Below are 9,803 nucleotides of genomic sequence, written 5' to 3' on the forward strand. Positions count from 1 at the left end.
GTTGCTGGCTTTCAGATTGGGTCTCAAATCTTTCAGATTGACATTCTGTTTTTTGGTGATGAGGTTATTTCTGTTTCTCCATTTTCCTTCTGACAGTCTGGCCCCTCTGCTGTAGGTCTGCTGAGGTTCACTCTAGGCCCTGCTTGCCTGGGGTTCACCTGCAGCAGCTGCTGAACAGTAAGGGTTGTTAACAGTTTTTTTCTTCTGCTATCTTTGTCCCAGAAGGATAACCGCCTACTGTCAATCTGATCTCTCCTTTATGAGATGTCTCTTTTGATATATAGCAGTCAGGGAGCTGCTTGAGGAGATGGTCTCTTCGTTATAGGAGCTCAAATGGTGAGCTGTGAGATCTGTTGTTCATTCAGAGCTGCTGGGCAGGTACGTTTAGGTCTGTTGCAGCAGAACTCATAAACTGCTTTTTGTTCCCAGGTGCTCTGTCCCAGGGATTTAGGGCTTTATTTATGAGTTTCCGTTATGCTGCTGCCTTCTTTTTTTCCTTCAGAGCTGCCCTGCCCTGCAAGGAGGCAGCCTAGTCACTGTCGGCCTGTAGAGGATTTGCTGAGCTGCTGTGGGCTCTGCCCAGCTGCCGAGTGAACTTCCCTGCGGTCCTGTTTATATGGGTGTAGTTAGAACTGCTTTGGCGATGGTGGCCCGCCTCTATTGAGGTGGAGTCTCTCTGCTGTGGCGAATTGCCTTGGCAATGGTGGGCTGCCTCAGCATTAGCGGGTTGCCTTGGCAATGGTGGGCTGCCTCAGCTTTGACTGACTACCTCCTTGATGGTGGGCTGCCTCGGTAACGGCGAACGCCCCTCCCCCAAAGAGCTGGACCGTCCCGTGTTCAGCTGCCCTTGCTGTGAAACTCTCAATCCAGAGTTTCTAGTTGCTGTTCTTTTGTGGGGGTGGGACCAGCCAAGCCTGATCACCTGGCTCCCTGCCTCAGACCCTTTTTTAAGTTGGTGTTCCAGTAGCCTGTTGAAGAGGAGCCGGGGTCTGTGTGTTTTCCCTTGTGGCCACTCACTGCGCTGGCTTAAACAGCGGCACTGAGGTTTGTGGCACGTTTTTTTTTTTTTTTGCCCTGGAATCTACTGTCCTGGTTCCCTGCTCAGTCTTCTTTTTAAACAGATGAATGGGCGACTTCCCATGGCTCCAATCGCCGGCCAAAAGGGCACCCAGACCGGTGTATTTTGTATGGAGAACCACTGCTCCAGGGCACCAACAAAGCAGCCGCTCTGGCTGAAACAGCCGTGCTGGCGACCCGTGGAGCTTCTCCACCTGGGAATTTCCTAGTCTGTGGGCAATAAAAATGCGGCGTCCACTCACCCTCTGTGCTTTCACTGGGAGCTGCAATCCTGAGCTGTTCCTAAATGGCCATCTTGGATCCTCCCCCCGCAAAATGTAATTTGAAATTCGAAAAAGAGGTGTAGGAAATAAGTCACCAATTTCTCAAAAAACACATTTCTTATATTATTTAATATTTTACTATTTAATATTTAACATGTAATATTGTAAAATTAGTTTATATATTGATATTTATGACACATAAAATTGCATTAGTTTGTCCATAGCACCTCACAATGATAAATCTCCTTAACCACAAAGACACACTGTTTTCCCCATAACTTCATTTTTTGAACGCATTGAATTATGTTTCCCTGCTAGATTTTCTTGTAAGGAGGCCTGTTTTGGGTACTTCAGAGAACATATATAAAGGAAGACTTGAGCATATTTTGGATCTAAAGATTCAAAGAATGGGAGTCATGACACAAAGTAGATATTTTGATAAATATGAAGAAGTGAGATTCAACGAGGATGATAAAAAAATGAAAGAGTCACCCAAAGTGTGCAGATATGGTTATACTTAAGACACACAAATAAACCTTACGCAAAAAAAACCCCACAAAAATAGGCAGTAAAGGCCACAACAAAATAGTAGAAGGATCAATTCAGCAAGAAGGTAGAACAGCTGTAAACATAAATGCACCTGGCACAGGAGTACCAGTTAGTAAAGTAAGTGTTATTCAAGCCAAAGACAGAGATAGGCCCCATGACAATACCAGAGGGGACTTCAACACCTCCTTCAGCAATGGACACATCTCCAGGCAGAAAATCAACAAAGATATATCAGACTTTAAACTACAATATAGACCAAACGGACGTGACAGATAAGTAGAGGACATTTCATCAACCAACTGTGGATACACATTCTCCTCATCAGCTCAGAAAACATTCTCCAGGAGAGACAACACTAGGCACAAAACAAGTCTCAAAAAGTATTTTTAAAATGGAAATGAAGGCCAGGCATGGTGGCTTATGCCTATAGTCCCAGCACTTTGGGAAACCCAGGTGGGTGGATCACATGAGGTCAGGAGATCAAGACCAGCCTGGCCAACATAGTAAAATCTCGTCTCTACAAAAGGAAAAAATTAGCCATATGTGGTGGTACACTCCTGTAATCATAGCTACTTGGGAGACTGAGGCATGACAATGACTCAAACCTGGCAAGCAGAGTTTGCAGTGAGCCCAGTTTGCGCCAATAAACTCCAGCCTAGGGGTGACAGAGTGAAACCCTGTCTCAAAAGAAAAAAAAAATATAGGCCAGGTGCAGCTACTCATGCTTATAATCCCAGCACTTAGGGAGGTCAGGGTGGGTGGATCAATTGAGGTCAGGCATTCAAGACCAGCCTGACCAATATGATGAAACCCAGTCTCTACTAAAAATACAAAAAACTAGCTTTGCATGGTGGAGGATGCCTGGAATCCCAGCTACTAGGGAGGCTGAGTCTGGAGAATTGCTTGAACCTAGGAGGTAGAGGTTGCAATGAGCTGAGATCCTGCCACTGCACTCCAGCCTGCTTGGGTGACAGAAACAGACTCCATCTCAAAAACAAAATGAAACAAAACAAAACCAACCAAACAAACAAAAAAACTACATTAAGTACTTTTTAAGACCAAAATGGCATAAAACTCACAGTCAATAACAAAAGAAATGTAGGAAGCTTGCCAAGCTCATGACATTATAATAACATAATCCTGGTGACCATTAGCAATCAGTGAAGAAATCAAAAAAGAAAGTAAAAACCTTTCTTGGAAAATAAAAAGAAAAAAAAAAAACAGAAAAAAAAATTCCCATGGGATACAGCAAAAGCAGTACTAAGAGGGATAAATGCCTATATCACAAAGGAGAAAGATTTCACCTGAATAGCTTAATAATGTACCTCAAGGATCAAGGAAAACAAAACCCCAAATTAGAAGAAGGAAAGAAATAATAAAGATCAGATCAGAAACAAACAAATAGTTTAAAAAACAAAACACAAAAGTTTAATGAAGCAAGGACTGGGCGTGGTGGCTCATGCCAGTAATCTGAAGACTTTGGGAGGCCAAGGTGGAAAGCTCACTTGAGGTCAGCAGTTTGAGACCACCCTGGCCAGCATGATCAAACCCTGTCTCTACTAAAAATACAAAAGTTAGCCAGGTGTGATGGTGCACACCTGTAATTCCAGCTACTTGGGAGACTGAGACAGGAGAATTGCTTAATCTCAGGAGGCAGAGGTCACAGTGAGCTGAAATCACACCATTGCACCCTAGCCTGGAGGACAGAGTGAGACTGTCTCAGGAATAAAAAAATCAATAAAACAAGAAGTTGGATTTTTTTCAAAAAGTAGACAAAATTGCAGTAGGAAGAAGTAGAAAACCTACACAGAACAATAAGGAGTAGGAGTAATAAGGATTCCTAGCAAAGAAAGCCCAGCCCTTATGTCTTCATTGCTGAATGCTACCAAATACTATACAAAATCTACACCCATTCTTAGACTAGTCCAAAATGTTAAAGTGTAGGAAATTCTTCATAATGCATTCTACAAGGCAAGCATTTTCCTGATTAAAAAGAAGAAAAAAAAACAGACAGGGACACATTAAAAATAGATAACTGTATGCCATTATCCCTGATGAACATAGATGCAAAATCACCAAGAAAATAATACCAAACAGAATCAATCAACATGTCAAAAAGGTAGCAAACCATGGGCCAGGCACAGTGGTTCAGCACTTTGGGAGGCTGAGGAGGGTGGATCATTTGAGGTCAGGAGTTTGAGACAAGCCTGGCCAACATGATGAAACCCCATCTCTACTTAAAAAGAAAAAAACAGCTCGGCATGGTGGCACATGCCTGTACAGTAGTCCAAGCTACTTGGAAGGCTGAGGGAGAAGAATCTATTGAACCCAGGAGACACAGGTTGCAGTGAGCCAAGATCACACCACTGCACTCCACTCTGGGTGTGACAGAGTGAGACCCTGTCTTAAAACAACAACAACAACAACAACAACAACAAAACAAAACAAAACAAAACAAGAAAAACATGATCAAGTGGAATTTATTTCAAGTATGCAGGGATGAGTACACATTTACAGCCAAATCATTTTCTTTTTCTTTTTTTGAGATGGATTCTCATTCTGTTGCCCCAGCTGGAGTGCAATGGCACAATCTTGGCTCCCTGCAAACTCCACCTCCTGGGTTCAAGCAATCTTTCTGTCTCAGCCTCCCAAGTAGTTGGGATTACAGGTGCCCACCACCATGCCCAGGTAATTTTTGTATTTTTAGTAGAGACGGGGTTTTGCTATGTTGATCAGGCTGGCCTCAAACTCCTGACCTCAGGTGACCCGACTGACTAGGCCTCCCAAAGTGCTGGGATTACAGGTATGAGCCACCATAACTGGCCACAGCCAACTCATTTTCAACAAAGACAACAAGAACATACACTGGGGAAAGACAGTTTCTTTAATAAATAAACGGTGAGGGGAAAATAGAATATTTGAAGGCGAAAGAAAAAATCTAGGCCATAAGAAAACTCCAATCAAACTGTATTAAAGACTTTAATGGAGGATCATTAAGTATAAAACCACTAGAAGAAAACACTGAGAAATTCCTCTGGACATTGGTCTGGGCTGGCCTGAGATTATGGGTAAGATCTCAAAAGCACAGGCAACAAAATCAAAAATACACAAAAGGAACCAAAACAAGTTATAAAGTCTCTGCACAGCAAAGAAACAGTCAACAGAGTGAAGAGATGACCTACAGAGTGGGAAAAGATATTTGCAAACCATCCATCCCATGAGGAATTGATAACCAGAACACATAAGAAACTCCAGTCAACAGCCAAGCCAAATCATCTCATTAGAAATGGGCAATGGGGATAGATCCAAGATGGCCAGCTCAGAATTGCAGCTCCCAGTGAAAGCACGGAGGGTGAGTGGACACCACATTTCCAGATGGATTTTTATTCCCCACGGACCCCGAGATTCCCAGGTGGAGGAGCCCCACGTGTCCCCAGTGTGGCTGTTTTGGTCAGAGTGGCAGTTCTCGGCACAAAATACATGGGTCTGGGCACTGTTTTAGCTGGCGATTGGAGCTCCTGGGAAACAGAGTCACCCATTCAACTAACAAAAAAGGGGACTGAAACAGGGAGCCAGGCCAGCAGATTCCTGGGCAAAAAAGTGCCAAGAAACTCAGAGCATCTGTTTCAGCCAGCACAGTGGGTCACTGCACAGGAAATAACACAGATCCCAGCACCTTTTCAAGAGGAGCACCTAGGAGACAGACTCGCCCATTCAACTAAAAAAAAAAAAGGGCTCTGAGGCAGGGAGCTAGGTGATCAGGCTCAGCTGGTCCCACCCCCCAAAAAAACAGCAACCTGAAATGCTCTGGATTGAGAGTTTCACAGCAAGCACAGCTGTTGGGGAGGGGCATCTGCCATTACTGAGGCAGTCCACCACTACGGAGGTAGTCCGACATTGCTGAGGGAGCCCGCCATTGCCAAGGCAGCCCGCCATGACAGAGAGAGTCCACCATTATAGAGGTGGGCTGCCATTGCCGAGGAAGCTCTAATTATACTTGTATAAACAGGACTTCAGGGAAGTTCACATGGCAGTTGGGCAGAGCACACAGCAGCTCAGCAAAGCCTCTGCACACAGACATTGACTAGGCTGCCTCCTCACTGGGTAGGGCAGCCCTGAAAAAAGCAGCAGCATGACAGAAACTTATAAATAAAGCTGTAACTCCCTGGGACATAGCACCTGGGGAAAAAAAACACACGTTTATGAGTTCTGCTAGAGCAGACTTAAACGTATCTGCCCAGCAGCTCTGAATGAACAATGGAGCTCACAGCTCAGCACTTCAGCTCCTGTAAAGGACAGACTGTCTTGTCAAACAGCCCCCTGACCCCCGTATATCCAAAGAGTCACCTCATAAAGGAGAGCTCAGACTGACATCTGGTGGGTATCCTTCTTGAACAAAGATAGCAGAAAAAAAACTGGCAGCAACTCTTATTGTTCTGCAGCCACTGCAGGTGATCCCCAGGCAAACAGGGCTTGGAGTGGGCCTCAGCAGTCCTACAGCAGAGGGGCCTGAATGTTAGAAGGAAAAGTAAGAAGCAGAGAGAAATAACTTAATCATCAACAAACTGGACCTCCACTCAGAGACCTAATCTGAAAGTCAACAACTACAAAGACAACAGGTGAATAAATCAACAAAGATGAAAAGAAACAAGCACAAAAAAATGATGAAATAACCCAAAACCTGAATGCCTCTCCTCCTACAAGGGATCACAACTCACCAGCAAGGGAACAAGGCTAGAGGAGAATGAATGTGATGAATTTACAGAATCAGGCTTCAGAAGGTAGGAAATAAGAAATTTATCTGAGCTAAAAGAACATGTTCTAACCCAATGCAAAGAAACTAAGAGCCTTGAAAAAACATTTGACGAAATGCTAATGAGAATACACAACTTAGAGAGTAATATAAATGAATTGATGGAGCTGAAAAACACAACATGAGTAATTCATGAAGCATACACAAGTTTCAACAGCTGAATTGACCAAGCAAAAGAAAGTATATGAGAGGTCGAAGGTCAACTCAATGAAATAAAATGAGAAGGCAAGATTAGAGAAAAAGGCATAAAAAGGAATAAACAAAGACTCAAAGAAATATGGGACTATGTGAAAAGACCTAATCTACGCTTGATAGTTTTACCTGAATGTGACAGAGAGAATGAATCCAAGCTGGAAAATACTCTTCAGGATATTATCCAGGAAAATTCTCCCAACCTACCAAGGCAGGCCAATATACAAGTCCAGGAAATACAGAGAACTCCACAGTGATAATCATCAAGAAGAGCAGCCCCAAGGCATATAATCATCAGATTCACCAGTGTTGAAATGAAGGAGAAAATGCTAAGGACACCCAGAGAGAAAGGTTGGGTTACTCACAAAAAGAAGCCTATCAGACTCACAGCAGACCTCTCAGCAGAAATCCTACAAGCCAGAAGAAAGTAGGGGCCAATATTCAACATCCTTAAAGAAAATAACTTTCAACCAAGAATTTCACATCCAGCCAAACTAAGATTCATAAGTGAGGAAAAATAAAATCCTTTATAAACCAGCAAGTACTGAGAGATTTCATCACCTCCAGCCCTGCTTTACAAGAGCTCCTGAAAGAGATACTAAACATAGAAAGGAACAGCCAGTACCAGTCAATCCAAAAATATACCAAATGGCAAAGAGCATCAACACAATGAAGAAACTGCATCACCTAACAGGTAAAACAGCCAGCTAGCATCAAAATGGCAAGATCAAATTCACACATAACAATATTAACCCTAAAGGTAAATGGGCTAAATGTCCCAATCAAAAGATACAGACTGGCAAATTGGATAAAAAGTCAAAACCCATCGGTGTGCTGTATCCAGGAATCTCATCTCACATGCAAGCATACACAAAGGCTCAAAATAAAGAGATGGAGGAAGATTTACCAAGCAAATGGAAAGTAAAAAAAAGCAGAAGTTGCGATTCTCGTCTCTGATAAAATAGACTTTAAACCAACAAAGATCAAAAGAGACGAAGGACATTACATAATGGTAAAAAAATCAGTGCAAAAAAAGAGCTAATCATCCTAAATATATACGCACCCAATACAGGAGCACCCAGATACATAAAACAAGTTCTTAATGACGTACAAAGAGACTTAGACTCTCCCACAATAATAGTGGGATACTTTGACACCTCGTTGTCAATATTAGACAGATCAACGAGACAGAAAGTTAACAAGAACATTCAGGACTTGTTCCAAGTCCTGGACCAAGCAAACCTAATAGACATTTACAGAGCTCTCCACCCCAAATCCACAGAAAATGTATTGTTCTCAGCACCAGATCACACCTACTCTACAACTGACCACATGATTGGAAGTAAATCACTCCTCAGAAAATGCAAAAGAATGGAAATCATAACAAACAGTCTTTCAGACCACAGTGCAATTAAGTCAGAACTCAGAATTTAGAAGCTAACTCACAAGTGCACAGCTTCATGGAAACTGAACAACTGGCTCCTGAATGTTGACTGGATAAACAATGAAATGAAGGGAGAAATTAAGATGTTCTTCAAAACAAATGAGAACAACAACACAACATACCAGAATTTCTGGGACACATTTAAAGCAGTGTTTAGAGGAAAATTTATAGCAATAAATGCCCACATGAGAAGCAAGGAAAGATCTAAAACTGACACCCTATCATCAAAATTGAAAGAGCTAGAGGAGCAAGATAAAATAAAACTCAAAACCTAGCAGAATACAAGAAATAACTAAGATCAAAGCAGAACTGAAGGAGATAGAGACACAAAAATCCCTTCAAACAATCAATAAACCCAGGAGCTGGTTTTTTGAAATGATCAACAAAATAGACAGAACACTAGCCAGATTAATAAAAAAGAAAAGAGAGAATAATCAAATAGATGCAATAAAAAACGATAAAGGGGATATCACCACAGATTCCACAGAAACACAAGCCATTATCAGAAATTATTACAAACAACTCTATGCATATAAACTAGTAAACCTGGAATAAATTGACCAATTCCTGGACACTTGCGTCCTCCCAAGCCTAAACCAGGAAGAAGTTGAAATCATGAATAGACCAATAACAAGGGCAGAAGTTGAGGCAGTAATTAAGAGTCTACCACCCAAAGAAAGCTCAGGTCCAGAGAGATTCACAGCCGAATTCTACCAGACATACAAAGAGGAGCAGGAACCACACCAACTATTCCAAACAATCCAAAAAGAGAGAATCCTTCCTAAATTATTTTATGAGACCAATGTCATCCTGATACCAGAACCTGGCAAAGACTCAGCAAGAAAAGAAAACTTCAGGTTAATAACCATGATGAACATAGATGCAAAAATCTTCAATAAAATACTGGCAAGCCAATTGCGACAGCACATCAAAAAGCTTAACCACCATGATCAAGAAGACTTCATCCCAGGGATGCAGAACTGGTTCAACATATGCAAGTCTATAAACGTAATTCACGATATAAACAGAACCAAAGACAAAACCCAAATGATTACCTCAATTGATGCAGAGAAGGCCTTCAACAAAATTCAACAGCCCTTTATGCTAAAAACCCTCAATAAACTACGTATTGATGGAATGTATCTCAAAATAATAAAAGCTGTTTATGACAAACCAGCAGCGAATATCATACTGAGTGGGCAAAAACTGGAAGCATTCCCTTTGAAATCTGGCACTTGACAAGGATGCCGTCTCTCACTGCTCTTATTCAATATACTATTGGAAGTTCTAGCCAGAGCAATCAGGCAAGAAAAAGAAAAAAAAAGTTAATCGAATAGTAAAGGAGGAAGTCAATTTGTCTCTATTTGCAGATGACACAATTGTATATCTAAAAGACCCCATCGTCTCAGCCCAAAATCTCCTAAAACTGATAAACAAATTCAGCAAAGTCTCAGGGTGCAAAATC

Source organism: Sapajus apella, unplaced genomic scaffold (assembly GCF_009761245.1).
Source record: "Sapajus apella isolate SASKATOON/1434 unplaced genomic scaffold, GSC_monkey_1.0 scaffold112, whole genome shotgun sequence".
Classification (NCBI taxonomy): domain Eukaryota; kingdom Metazoa; phylum Chordata; class Mammalia; order Primates; family Cebidae; genus Sapajus; species Sapajus apella.